This window comes from Bactrocera dorsalis, chromosome 1 (assembly GCF_023373825.1).
Source record: "Bactrocera dorsalis isolate Fly_Bdor chromosome 1, ASM2337382v1, whole genome shotgun sequence".
NCBI lineage: Eukaryota > Metazoa > Arthropoda > Insecta > Diptera > Tephritidae > Bactrocera > Bactrocera dorsalis.
This window is the reverse complement of record NC_064303.1, coordinates 26,238,783-26,253,968: the sequence shown is the minus strand read 5'-3', so window position 1 is coordinate 26,253,968 and position 15,186 is coordinate 26,238,783. Positions and strand designations below refer to the sequence as shown.

Here is a 15,186-nt window from a genome sequence, read left to right as displayed (position 1 = left end):
GAAATTGACGGGCTGATTGTAATAGGCTCGAGAATATAACGGGTGATTTTTTTGAGGTTAGGATTTTCATGCATTAGTATTTGACAGATCACGTGGGATTTCAGACATGGTGTCAAAGAGAAAGATGCTCAGTATGCTTTGACATTTCATCATGAATAGACTTACTAACGAGCAACGCTTGCAAATCATTGAATTTTATTACCAAAATCAGTGTTCGGTTCGAAATGTGTTTCGCGCGCGTGTTTTGTTCAGCGATGAGGCTCATTTCTGGTTGAATGGCTACGTAAATAACAAAATTGCCGCATTTGGGGTGAAGAGCAACCAGAAGCCGTTCAAGAACTGCCCATGCATCCCGAAAAATGCACTGTTTGGTGTGGTTTGTACGCTGGTGGAATCATTGGACCGTATTTTTTCAAAGATGCTGTGGACGCAACGTTACGGTGAATGGCGATCGCTATCGTTCGATGCTAACAAACTTTTTGTTGCCAAAAATGGAAGAACTAACTTGGTTGACATGTGGTTTCAACAGATGGCGCTACATGCCACACAGCTCGCGATTCTATGGCCATTTTGAGGGAAAACTTCGGACAACAATTCATCTCAAGAAAGGACCCGTAAGTTGGCCACCAAGATCATGCGATTTAACGCCCTTTAGACTATTTTTTGTGGGGCTACGTCAAGTCTAAAGTCTACAGAAATAAGCCAGCAACTATTCCAGCTTTGGAAGACAACATTTCCGAAGAAATTCGGGCTATTCCGGCCGAAATGCTCGAAAAAGTTGCCCAAAATTGGACTTTCCGAATGGACCACCTAAGACGCAGCCGCGGTCAACATTTAAATGAAATTATCTTCAAAAGTAAATGTCATGAACCAATCTAACGTTTCAAATAAAGAACCGATGAGATTTTTTATTTTTATGCGTTTTTTTTTTTAAAAAATCAAGCTCTTAAAAATCACCCTTTATTTGAAGCATTTGATATGACCGATATTTTTTGGCATAAAAATTTGTTAAAATAACTGAAATAATTATAACTTGTGTATGGGAGTTGGCAGTATTTACTCGATTGTGTCTATTTTTCTCAATACTACTATAGTTAACATGCCACAGACTAACAAAAGGCTCCCAGAGTTTCATTCAGGTACCTCACACCATCATGTATTTATATATGGAAAAGATTAAATTTTTCCCCGATTTCATCTTTTTTAGGCACTTTGAGACACTGTGACGTCTTTTTGTACCATCTCGATTGTAAAATTTTTTATATATTTTTTGAGCTCCTTTCAGCTGATGAATATATGTAGTAATTCTGCCAGTTAAAATTTTAGAAATTGTGTCGTTGGACTTGTATTATTATTGTATAAAATTCTTTACCTTAAAAATAACTCACATTTTAACCTCCCACTACTTGAATGAATACACCCGCCTTTTTAAGTAAACCAGAATGTACCCAATTTGCCTCTCTAACATTAAAATGCACAATGAAACCCTCATTAAGATTTTAGATACGCAGTGTCAAAGTTGCTAAATTCTTTTTAATTATGCACACGCAAAAATTGTGAAAGCTTTAAACACTGGTCGAGATAAACAAAAACAACCAAAATGTAGTAATAAACCAGCAATCATATATTTATGAGTACATGAGTATATTAGGGTAAGACTATTTTTTGTAGTTGTACAACTAATGCTTTCTCCAGGTCGAGCAAAGAACCGGTGCAATTGTGTCTGGTAATGCACGAAGACAAGATGATATAACTCCTGTCTTCAAACAAACAGTCGTCACAATCGCTCCACGTCGCTGTTGATAGTCATAGCTTCGAAGTCGTCGATAATTTCGTATATTAGTAACATCAACAACAACGTCAGTGTCGAAATACAAGGCAGAACAACTCTTACCAGCAGGTGCTACTTCGGACTGTATAGACAATTGAAAAGTAAAGTCCTCTCTCGACGAACAAAGACCAAATTCTACAAGTCACCCACCATCCCCGTCCTGCTATATGGTGCAGAGACATGGACGATGACAACATCTGATGAGTCGGCGTAACGAGTTTTCGAGAGAAAGGTTCTGTGGAAGATTTATGGTCTTTTGCGCGTTGGGCACGGCGAATATCGCAATCGATGGAACGATGAGCTGTATGAGATATACGACGACATTAACATAATTCAATAAATTAAGAGAAAGCGGATACGCTGGCTAAATCATGTCCTCCGAATGGATGAAAACACTCCAGCTCTGAGAGTATTCGACACAGTAGCCACTGGGTAGAGCAGAGTAATAGGAAGACCTCCACTTTGTTGGAAAGACCAAGTGGAGAAGGACCTGCCTACACTTGAAATTTTCAATTGGCGTCAAACAGCAAAAAAGGGAAACGACTGACGTGCTGTTGTAAACTCGGCTCTAATTACTTAAGCTCTGTCTACGAGAATAAAGAAAAAGAAGACAACTGATGCTACTCTTATTGGTTATTTATAGTATTTACATTCATTCAGACATCGCGCGAACTATATAAATGTGAATGCTTTGAATTTATTAAAAGCATAGACCTCCATAAACTCTTAAAAAAATTTATTTGACCATTAACTATATTTTATAACTACTTCAACGAAGACCCTCTTTACCACCATGTATTCTTTTAGATGACTTTAACAGTTGGCGTTCCGAAAATGAGCGATGTCAAAAGGCACCACCCTAATCCTTGCTAAAGGTGCAACCTTATTGAATATTTCTGCACGCGTTAATGAGAATTATAAAAAGAGCAGAGTTAAACATATTAAAAAGGTTAAGGAAAAAGTTGCATACTGAAACAACGCGCTAACCTTTTAAGCGGTTTGAGGTTGGACGGTAGATTGCATAGTTGTTGTTTTTACATTTCTTGAAATTAGGCAGCTTCAAAGAAGCATTAAACCCAACAATTATGATATGCCAAGTACATTAACGATAGCGTAGCAAATAAGGCAAAATGTATGGCAGCGAGAGGAGGAAGGAGGGTGAGGTGTTCCGATATAAAATGTAAATGAGTCAATAATCAAAACAAAAAGTAGCGAAAGTTGGCGTTGGAATGCGAGGTATACAAAAAATAATAAGAACAGCAAAAGCGAGCACTTAAGCCTTTTAAAATAGGTTAAAATGTAGCATTCTAAAGCGCCTGAGTATATGCTACGTTTCTTGTGCTCACTCGCTTTTCTGTAGTATAAGAACTTGTGTGCCCTTGTGTATTTGATTTGTCGTCTAAGTATTGGCAACCTACCGTTTAATGCATATATTAAGCTATTTTATATGTATGTGTGCATACTCGTGCTTTTTTGTACATAACTTTTATGTGTTCATTTGCTTATTTTAAAATGGTCGATGGAAATATTACTTTAGACGTTTAACCAGTTTGGGGCGTTCTTTTCCTCTCAGCCTTAACACAGTTTTGCAAAAGTTGCTACAATAGCCATATTGTTGAGTTTCTTATATATGCTGTTGCTGCTGACTCTTGGTGGTTTTGATATTTATACATACAGTTTGCGATTTTTTACTAATACTAACTAAATTAATTTTCTAACTGAGCACCAACACTATACAGTTTGGGTTTCCTAATGTATAAGCTAATTAAAATTCCAAAAATAGATCTTCGAAGCTTCACCACTTTAATAACTAACAACACTTTGAAGAGTGAACTGAAGTCAAAATACCAAAAAAGGTAATAAATTAGATGAGTGTTGCCAATTCTTAATGGAGGAGTTAGTCCGATAAAAATGTAGTTCTCGAGATCTCCCCAGACTATCGAAAAGACGCATGTCTATATTAAGCCTTTATTCATGGATAAGCCTTGTTTTAGTGGAGTCACAAGTCTGATGATGGTCCACAACCCTAGTATATTTCCCAAAATAAGGTAGTGTACCAAGACAGTTTGCAGAAGTCTTTAAAAGAAGTGCTTTAATTTTTTTACCTTCAACATTTTTAGGCACAAATAATTGTGCACATTTAATCTGAAGGATATATGTAAACACAAACATATACAGTTAGGTCAGTGCATATCCAATTAAAAACTACTCCGTTGAGCCATATTTAAATATTCCTTAAATTTCAAAAAGGCCTCTTATCCAGTTTCAAAGCTTTGCTTGCATAAGTACACACATATCTACTTCTTTCAAATATTCGTAGCTTTCAAATTATTTCGCACAACAGCACCTTAGATTAACTCCTTGGCGAATTTCCTTTAATAAAGATGCAGCAAGGAAGTGTAAATTTCCCAATAAACACCAGAAACCCTTTCATGATAGTCGTAAAGTTTTATATTCACTTCATTTACACATTTCTCACAGTTTGGCATGAAAAGGTATCACAAAAGCAAAAACCGACGCAAACATACACATCTGTAAATAAATGAGCATGTTGTCCTGGTTCTACGAAAGTATTTTTATAGCACAAACTACATTTTGGTTAAACATTTTCTTTTTAATTAAACAAAAACTTTGACCTGGAATCCTCGTGCATAGCTAATGGTCGAACAGCTGCAGCCAAGCGAGCAATTTATATACATACATACAAAATAAGGTAAACAAAATTTTGTATTCACACTAGTGTTCAATAATATACACGTGTATGTGTACGCTCAATTTTAACTCAAATTTAACTTTTTCATGTTCTTTTTGCGATTTCAAAATTGAAGTTAAAAACTCCGGTAAAATCGATACATGACTAAATTTCATACGCAGACTTGCGGTCGAAGAGAGATTATATTAGCTTTTGGGTTTGTAGATAGTGCAGTCGTTTGGGATTTTATTAGCGCTAGATGCGCCTATAAATAGTTTCGTAAGTCCTTTAAATATTAAATATCGTTTTTCATCGTTGTATTTAAACCATTTACGTATTCAATTATTTCCGTAATGCTCCTTGTAGATAGACATTCAAGGTTTGGAAACCTGATGGATTCTGTGTTATGTCGGGTTTGTGATAGAGCTGGGCACTCACAGAGTAATGTAGAACCGTTTCTGCGGTAAATATTCCCATTTTTAACGCATCTTCTCCAACTGGCCAAAGCCCCGTTATAGTAACTCTAAATTTGTATATACTAACATTTCCTGAACATCTTTAATAAGTCCTTAGTCTTATCACATTTTGATCATATCTAGTTCGCCATCTAACATTTAGTTGTTCTAAACTATTTCCTCAAATTGTGTATTGAGCTCTTTATTGCTCAATCTAGGAGTAATAATAATACCGGGCAAGGTATTTCCTCTGCTTAGATTTGTCTAGAGGGCTTCTGATTTGGCCAATTTGTCCGGTCTTTCTTACCGAACATGTTCCTGTCATCGATGACGCAAATTATGGGAAAGTGGCCATTGAGCTTAAAGACTTCCAATATATGTTTCCTACGTTGGAATTAATCTTTGCCGACAATAAGGCTAGTAATGCCACCTGGCTATCTGTGTCTATGGTATCTTTCTGTATTCTACTGTAGTTATTCGACAAAACTCTAGAGACTCTTTCGATGCCTGGTACTTCCGCTTAAAGATTTTAGCTGAATTTGGTAGACGGATAGAGAAAGAATTATGAAGATCTACGGAGTATATCCCCGTCCTTAATTCGCAATCTAATATGGACCCGTCAGAACCGTCTCCATTCAGCTTTTAGAGTCTTATGCATATATAATTATACAAAAAGTCCCGAGTAAGTTTGCTCGACTTATATATACCCAGCTGATTTTTAATAAGATTTCTCTACTTAAAACGTACCTAACATAAACCTGGTAGAAATAGTACTGTCAAAAATGAATTCCCGGTTCTTAGTTACAAGTTATGATGATTTTATACACAAAAACTTAGACATGAAAAAATGTTATATCAATCAATATAGCTAGGTTCTGATAGCCAAAACTATAATAAGATCCGTGGAGACCCTTTTGCCCTTTTTATTACAGCCTCTATGGACTTGAAACTAGCTCTTGGAAGAGCGAACGCGAAATTTATTTCTGATGGTCTCTTTTCTAGGAATACAATTCTACAAGCGACATGAGGGCTGGGCTGGGAGAAGATAGCCTTTCAAGCCTCTATGAACTTTAAATAGCTTGAAGCTATTTATCTTCAAGAAGAGTAGACGCGAAACCTACTTCTATTAATCTCTTTTTTGCGAACATACCTCTTCGAAGGATATGCGGACTGAGTGGAGTGTACGGGAAAAGAGTATAGTGAGCTTTTTAACGGAAGTTTCAGGATATGAGATTCCTATGGTTTCTTTAAACGGATGTGGAATTTTGGTAATCGTACCTTTGTCAAATTTTGTAAAACCATTGCGATAAATATGCAACTGACTAAAATTGCTGACAACATGAGGTTGTCCTTGTGATTCACCCTCAGGAACTCGCTCTTCTTACGATGATTTGTCCAATTATCTAAGTAAGCAAGACACTCTCTAAGAGAATGAGGCAAGTAACTTGAGAATACTATTCTGCTATTACTAATACTGCTTTGATCACAACGTCACGAGAAACAATTGTACCCACAGCATTGCTGGCCACACAATGATACACGGACCAATGGACATCTTGACGAAACTCTTCCGCTTCGAAGGGAGGGAAATAGAGTGAACCGTTGGCGAGCATATGACGGACCTGCAAGAGAGAGGTAAATGTATTAGCAGTGAGCAGAGGGAGAAATGCAAAAATATTGAAACAGCAATTAAGTGTAATGGAAATTGGAAATAATGCAAAACTTTTTATTCTAAAATTGAGAAGTGGGCGTGGACTTCAGAGATACCAACAGCATTTTTTTTACTTGAAATGTAAAAATTTACGACAAATAACGGCTATTGGCACCAAAAGTACAGATATTCAGAAATCCATGACAGGCATTAGTGATAGGTGCATCAAAGGGGCGAGATGAATCCCGCATAGCCAACGACACCCAAGACCTGTCACTGCTGAGCGCATTGCCATTGTTGTACCCACTACAGCAAAAAAAAAAACCAGCAACAAAGGAGCATCCTAGAGTAGTTGTTGTGCGAAATAAAATGCGAAGCTGCTACATTGTCTGACTGCCCGTTAATCTTCCTGACCAACAACACCCTTTTTCGCAGTATTTGTCTTCTTGCCGACTACGCCAGCCTGTCTCACCGTTACTCGCTTGATTCCACCCACTAATAAACAGTCCGTACCTTCGGTGCCATATCAAAATAACTCAGACGAGCCGCCTATGGCGGAAGTTTGGTTCAAGTGGTTATTGATTGAATTTGTTCGAAACTGACTCTGGCCGCGCGCCTCAACGCCTGGTGCTGCCTTCATGTCGACCGTAACTTATTGTTGCTTTTATTGTCATTTTGTTTCTACTGCTTTGTATTTGAATTTTTATGTTGGTTGCAGTTGTTTCGCGTTTTGTACGTGTACAGTAAATACCATGCATTGTTCGGGCTGCAGCTCATGTTTTCGGTCGAGAGTTAGTGCTTGCGCCAGAGACTACCATATTGTTTTGTTCTAAGTGGTTAAATTTTCTCTATATTTTTTTTTCAATAAAGGGTGCGCAGAATTTAAGTTAACCACAACAATCCAATATTTATAAACAAATATTATATTTAAGGGCATTCTCTATATTAGTTTTCGTTTCTAAATTCAATAGGAGAATACCCATTTTTATGCAACATTATTAATGTTGCTTTGATAAATATAACAGTAGTCGCTTTTGTTCTATGTTTACATCATTTTGCAAGAATGCTTGAGATCGTTAGAATTTCATGAGTCAGCGGAATCATAGATAAATATATATATCTAACTAAGGTATATGCTTGTAATCGTTTGTTAAGCCCTAAAAATAGATCTCCGATCTTATAAGTCAACAAAGCGCCCTGTGGCCAATAAACAATTTGCTAAGGCGTTTAATACCTATTCTAATTAGCTCATTGGGATATCAGACAGTTTGAGTTTCCTAGTGGATCCCCTTGATCACGCAAACGCGGTAATATCAACAAAGAACTGTTGAAATGTTTCCCCTCGCTGTGTAGAGCCTGTGCTGTGATCTCGTCAGGTAAGACCCCGCAGAATGGATGCCGCTAGGACAATTACCGCACAGAACATCACAACCAGAAAGATCGATCTTGAGCCGTAAGAATCTTGCGACTGTACCTGAACCGATGGTAGTTCAGGACCGAGCACGTCCCCGCTAAATCCATCTATCCAGTAGTAGTACACATGAGAAGAGTGGAACGCCAACCGTGTCCTTCCTCGCCCGTACCCTTAACAGTAACCATTGTGGCCTGACAGCCACACTAGTCTTATGACAAAGTGACCCGGCTAGTGAGCACAAGGGTAGTATTGTCGCTCTAGTATTGAAGGTTTATTTAGGTTAACAACGAGAACACTTCCAGAAGTCCAACTAGTTACGACACAATTCGTTTGACCATGAGTTCATAAGTTTTTTCAGCAGGTTGTTCCCCACCAAGATCCATAGAAAAGAACGTAAAGTAACTAATACTACCATTACTTCAGACTAAGCGCCATAATAACAAAGAAGTGCATACAAATAACCCAAGGCTGGAAGAATTGTAATTATTTTAGGCCTCCAGAAAATTTGGATGAAACATATAACGAAAACAACGGAAATAGAGAACAAAAAAGGGTAACATAGTTAAAAAATAAAGTAAGTTTTGCAGACAGGCTTTGCACGCCTAACTGTAACCGCTATCTAAGTTTTAGACATAATAAATCTTACCTTTGATATCGAGGTGATGGGATTATTGTCCTTGTCCAGCCATTCGACATTTGGCGGCGGATTGCCATGTGCTATGCAATCGGCAATGCTGCCGGCATTGTTGGTGAATTCGATGCGCGATGGCGGCTCATGCGAGAAATTAGGTCCTTGAGTGTCAAAGTAGTTGGAAGCATCTGAAAGAACAACAGAAAAAATAAATAAAGCGAATTAAGGAATAAATAAATGTAAAGCACCAGGTTACATATCCATTTGTCACATTGTTTATGTGTGCATTTACACTTATAAGATGGCAAATTATAGATAAAACCTGATGCATTAAAAAATTATATTTGTGTGTCTGAGAAATTAACGTTAAATGCGATGATTGCTGATGCTAACAGTAGATAACCGAAGAAGCACTTCAAGCCGGACAGCTGCAGCAATGCTTAGAAACCAGACTGCAATCATGCCCAATCCACCTAGATATTATCTTCCTTCGTTCTTTTCTTTCACAAATATTTTTTCTATTTACACAATTTTTTTTACCCTCTTCGCTTCTTTCAACTGTTTGCATAAAACCCTTTTATATGTTTTGCTTTACTGTCGCTTGGGTTTCAAGTATTAGCAGCAGCGTCGCTCACAATGTCTCAGGCAGTTTGTCTTCGCTCTTTAGAAAATCTACCTTACCAGCAGCCCACTTTCGTCGCGTTCTTTATAATCTTAACAGATACGTAGGCGCTGCCGTTGCCGCTTTTGTTCCAGAAAGACCTTTTAGAAAGCCCGAGCAAACAGTTGCCGGAATTGGCAAGGGTTTGTCTTTGCTCCACAACGTCGTGTCTTTGCTTACTTGTTTGTTGGATTGGAAAAATGCCCGGATGAGTGTTTGTTAGCAGCGGTGTGAAAGAACATGGGTTGGTGGCAACAAATTGATAAAGGGTGTCTGTTTTAGACAGTAAGGTTAGACGTTTTTTGAAAAGAAATAGCAATAATATAAAGATAAGGACTACATTTCAAAAATAAATAAAGATTTCCGTAAAATGGGTACAGCTCTAATTGTTGCACGCGGATGGACGCATTCGGATTTTCTTTGATACTTTCCTCCACAGCAACAATACCGTTTTCGGTGCTAGAGACTACTAAAATAAACGTGGTGCGAAACCGGTTAATAGTAGTTCGGAATAGCGATTCCTCTGGGCAATTAAGTTGTCTTAATATTGGGCGTAGTACGATAACCGAAATATAATTTTAGCAAAAAATTTTCACACTTTAAAAACATTGGTTAGGCATAAGACTGTTCATTTTTAAATGGCAAGAGAAAAATGAGCTGTCAAAAAGACCTCCTACAAAAAAGTATCAAATAATTGTAAACAACTCGTCTGAAAAACCACCCGTTATAATGATCCATTGCCAACATTTGTTGGAGACACATGCTATGTAATAAACCGCAATGGGTTCAAGTGCATCTTTTACAAATCTTTTTGCGATTCCCTTGCAAGTTGCAGGCCTGTCACAGACACATTCATGTAATTACACCCTTATATTTGTAACTCCAACTCCGTTTAAACCAATGGCCTAAAAGTCGTATGAGCAAACAGGAAATTGCAGGGAACAAACTCAATAAAGCATCTACGTTCTGCAACAGTGCTACCTGCAACACATGCAGGATGTTTCACAGCAACCATGTAAGGTATCGTAAATGTGTGTTGAACAGAAATACTGAATAAGGCGGAGCTATGTTCGAGCGAAGTTCAGTTTTGTTTACTTATCCAAGTTTCTTACTCTAATTCCTGCTAGAAATTTATTTCGAAGGTTCCAATCGACCGATTGGTTCAGAAAAAAACAGTAAAATATAATGTTCTACAAACTGCAAGATAACAGTTAACGGCTTGGACTTCTTATACGAGGTGTGTTCAAAAAGTATCGCGAATCGTAACTGACAGTTTCCTTCGATTGCAGGGGCCTGGTGCATCACGAGTTCTTGCCACAGGGAAGAACGGTCAATAAGGAATATTACCTGCAGGTTATGCGCAATTTGCGCGAAGCAATCCGCCAGAAACGCCCGGATTTGTGGAAGAATAAAAATTGGGTTTTGCACCACGATAACGCTCCTGCTCACACATCGTTGCTTGTGCGCGACTTTTTGGCCAAAAACAACACACTAATGATGCCGCAGCCACCGTATTGCCCAGATCTGGCCCCCTGTGACTTTTTCTTGTTCTCTAAACTGAAGAGGCCCATGAAAAGATAACGTTACGCTTCTCTTGACGAGATAAAGACGGCATCGAAGAAGGAGCTGAGGAAGATAAAAAAATTATTTTTTGAAGTACTTCGAAGATTGGAAAAACCGTTGGCACAAGTGTATAATATCTCATGGCGATTACTTTGAAGGGGACAAAATAGATATTCATGAATAAATAAATAATTTTTGAAAAAACACAAAATTCGCGAAACTTTTTGAACACACCTCGTATATTAAACTTCTTTCCATGACTACTATTAATAACTTCGCATGCTGATCTTTTTAAGGTATGCTCAACAAAGTAGTTTGAATTCTGTGGATATTAGAATAGTGGAAGCACAATATAAAAAAGTTATATTATACGGTCTCCATTGGGATCGCTCAGGCACAACTATGGTTTTTTTCGATGACAATTTCTTTCTCGGTTTTGGTGTTCATTTTATTAATATAAATAGATAACCCCTCTGGTAAAGTTTGTTATGTTCTCATGACGATATATACCCTGTCAAAAAAGTATCGAAAATTATTCATTTAAGTCTCCTGTTTATTTTTTCCTAGGTTGGCATAACTGTCCTTAATTATGATGCCAAAAATTAGCTCGAGTGTGTTTACGGCAGCTATTTATGTGTTTGTCGAATTTTACAATGACCGAAAATATTGATCAACGTATATTTGTGTTAAAGTTTGTGTTACGAACGAATTTGCCTATGCCGATACATTGAAAATATTGCAGAAGGCTTTTGTTGAATTCGCTCTATCAAAAATGTGCACTTCCGAGTGGTACAGAGCATTCAAGGAGGGTTGGGAGACCGTCGAAGACTTGCCCCGTTCTGGACGGACTTCAACGAGTGTGACCGATGATAACGTTGGAAAATTTAAGAAAATTATTGCCGAAAATAGCCATGTGAGCTTGAGAAATTGCCTATAAATTAGAGATGTCACTCTAGAGAATACGTACGATTATGCATAAAAAATTGGACATGCAACGCGTTGCTGCAAGACTTGTTCCGATAGAGCTGAATTTCCTTCAAAAAAGTTATCGAGAGCAGGTAGCTGCAGACATGCTAGATCGAGATTCGGATCACACCTTCATGGAACGCATAATTACTGAAGACGAGACATGACCCTACGAGTATGACAAACTTACGAACCCGCCATCATCCGAATGGCGGCCCAAAGGCGCGCCAAAGCCGAATAAACTACACCAAAGCCGATTGAAAGTGAAGGCAATGCTCATTGTTTTCTCCAATATTCGTGGTGTTGTCTACTATAAATACGTACCAACTGATCAAACCGGCAACAACGAGTACTATCTGGGTGCACATCATTGTGAATGAATTTTAGGCCAAACACTCAACGACTTTTTCTTATTCTCCACACTGAAATATCCACTTCGAGGAACACGCTTCGGACTCAATTGAAGACATCAAAACAAATTCGACGTGGGAGCTGAAGGTCATCCCGGAAAGTGGTTATAAAAAATGTGTTGACGATTGGAAGAAGCTTTGGCCCAAGTTCATCGCTTCAAATGAATGTTACTTTGAAGGCGGGTAAAATAAATTTGCATCATGATTGACAATTTTCGTTTTATGTATAAATTCCCGATACTTTCTTGACAGTGTGTACAATCCTTTACTTTGTATATATAGTCTTTACGAAATTCATTTTACATAATTTTCACGAAAAAAATGCATATAATTTATGCATTTGCAAATTATCGTCATTGCTCCTATCGTAGCATTTTCTTATGGTTTAAGAATTTAACAGTTCTGAAAGATACATCATCAAAATGCTTCCTAGCCTGTGTCCTATCTCAAATGTTACGCGAGCATAACAACAATCGCCCAACGGAGACTTACAACTCTCTCTCTCTTCCTTTCCTTGCATGCAAGCAAAAGTGGGAAAGTAAAAAGGTTAAATCATAAAAGTGTCTTTGCTATTGGTTTTGGAGAGATGTAGACGAAATTAAACTGAAACCAAGAAGATGTAATTACTACAGTGGTTGAGAAATAGCAAAGGCAAATGAAACAGTAAAAGCTCTACTCAGCCGACTTCGTGGGTTTTCCCGCTCCACCAATAAAGTAATTTTTAAATTCCTTTGTCCTATGCTCCTTATCCGGTTTGTTTCAAGCAAAGGGGTTCGAAGATTACATTGTCATCAATGATAATGCTGCTGATGAAGACGATGTTGCTGATGGTGATACTCTTGAGTCAGGGAATCAGATACAAAAAGGCAAGGAAAATACAGTGTGAGTGGTGTGACAGCGCTGACGATAATTGAAAAGTTGCGCAGCCCATTGAGTTTCAGTTTTTTACACTTATGTTGATACCAAGGAAGCAATAATGTGCTAGTGCGGGAGGTTAGGTGGCACTCACAGACTCCGTTATGTGTTTGTGACTTTTCTGATTGACACTGAGATATGTAGTTAGTGCTGTGGAAATAGTAATACTGTAGTAAGAAATGTTAATGTTCTGATAGACTTGAAGTGTACATCTATAAGCTATGAGCATGAAGATTAGGAACCGTAATCCGTGTTTAGTCTGACTTCGATTCTGTGGATTCTGATCCGACGAATTCTTATACAAAACCTTGCAAATCAGACCAGCATATGCTTGCACATTCTTTAAGACTTCAAGAAGAGATAGAGAAATACTTAAATACACAGAATAGGCTCACAAGTAGGCAAAACATATAGTTTATATTTCTCGTCCGGCGAATCAAACAAATATACAGTAAATTTAAATTTAATGCGGAAGATATATTATCATTCGAATGATCCATTGAGTCTAATTTTCTATGACTCGTTTGAGCATTTCGACTGGTAACTGGCCTGAAACGAAGCGAGATTGTCCGCATAGACTTTAGACCTTACATATGCCCACGAACTCACTGAAGTGTTTCCCCAAAAAATCCATTGATTGTTGCAATGTGTTGGAATTAACGGCGTCTTGTTGAAACCAAATTTCGCCGAGATCACAAGCTTCAATTTCAGGCATCAAATAGCCGGTTCGGTCGAATATTTTGCAAAAATGACTTTACAGATCATGAATTTTTGTAATAAGGTTGACCGATTTGTAAATATTGTTCAGATGTAATTCTTTCCATGATGAAATGCCCCACAATACTTAACAAAAACAAGTAAGGAAGAGCTAATTTCGAGTGCAATCGAACATTTTATACTCTAGCAACTTGCAAAAATCAAAGCCAGGGAAATATTTTAAGGTGTAAAACCAATCATATAGAGTACATTCAACCGGATGTTTGAAAATCCTGATTTTAGTTATATAGGTGCCAGGTCAAGCTTTCGTTCACATTTATCTTTCTAAGCACAAAAACACACTGTTATGAGTAAAAAAAGTCCTCTTATTTACATGTATTGCGTACTGGAAACTGAACGAATCAAGTGGAATTTAAAATTGTGTTATATGGGTAGGCGTAGTTATTGTCCAATTTTGCTCATTTTCACAACGTGATAGCAGAAAATAAATGGAAAAAGAATGCCCCGTATCCAATTTTGTCAAAATCGGTCAGTCGGCTCCCGAGATCTGGGATTTCACCAAAAAGTGTGCGGTGCCACGCTCATTGTTTAATTCTCACACTGGTTCTCCTAAGGTTTTCTCATACCATCCCGGAGCAAATTTTTAAGTCTCTGACGTATTTAGTTATTTATTTATCGCGCTTTTAGTAGTTTTGAACAATACCGTTATATGGGGATTGAACGAGATTATTATCTGATTTAATCCATTTTCACACTGTAGGTTGGAGCTTTTGTAGTATTCGCGCTGGGTGAATTTGGTTGATGTAGCTTTAGCGGTTTAGGAGATGTGCATATTAAGCTTATTAGAGGGCAGGATCACGCCTACTTTTTTAGAAACTTTTTCCCACAGGTGTCACTTTCTACTGCCATCCCCTGTGCCAAATATAAGTCTTATATCCTAATTAGGTGCTTAGTTATGGCACTTTATAGGTTTTCGGTTAATGGCGATTTGTGGGTGTTAATCTACGAACTAGAATTGTTTTTGCCTTAGGAAGCCTGCATACCAAGTGTCATCAAGATATCTCAATTTGTACTCAAGTTACAGCTTGCACGGACGGACGGACGGACAGTCAACCGGATTTCAACTTTTCTCGTCACCCTAATCATTTATATGTATGTAGAACTCTATATTTACCTCGATTAGTTTTAGGTGATACGTATAACCATTACGTTAAATAAACGATAACACTTTGTAGCAACTGGTTGCAAGAGTATAAAAGGTGGATCTATCTGGATCACCC

The 15,186-nt window shown here is 37.8% G+C and overlaps 2 protein-coding genes across 2 annotated transcripts in view; one reads left to right on the top strand and one right to left on the bottom strand.

Annotated features, from left to right (window-relative positions):
- Positions 1-15,186, top strand: part of LOC105224473 (Down syndrome cell adhesion molecule-like protein Dscam2) — a 640,260-nt gene that overhangs the window by 60,474 nt on the left and 564,600 nt on the right. The gene's annotated exons all lie outside the window — the stretch shown is intronic.
- Positions 1-15,186, bottom strand: part of LOC125775873 (Down syndrome cell adhesion molecule-like protein Dscam2) — a 45,201-nt gene that overhangs the window by 23,928 nt on the left and 6,087 nt on the right. The window contains exon 2 of the mRNA XM_049446906.1: positions 8,690-8,862. The gene's annotated coding sequence lies outside the window, so the exon portion shown is untranslated. The remainder of the gene's footprint in view (positions 1-8,689; positions 8,863-15,186) is intronic.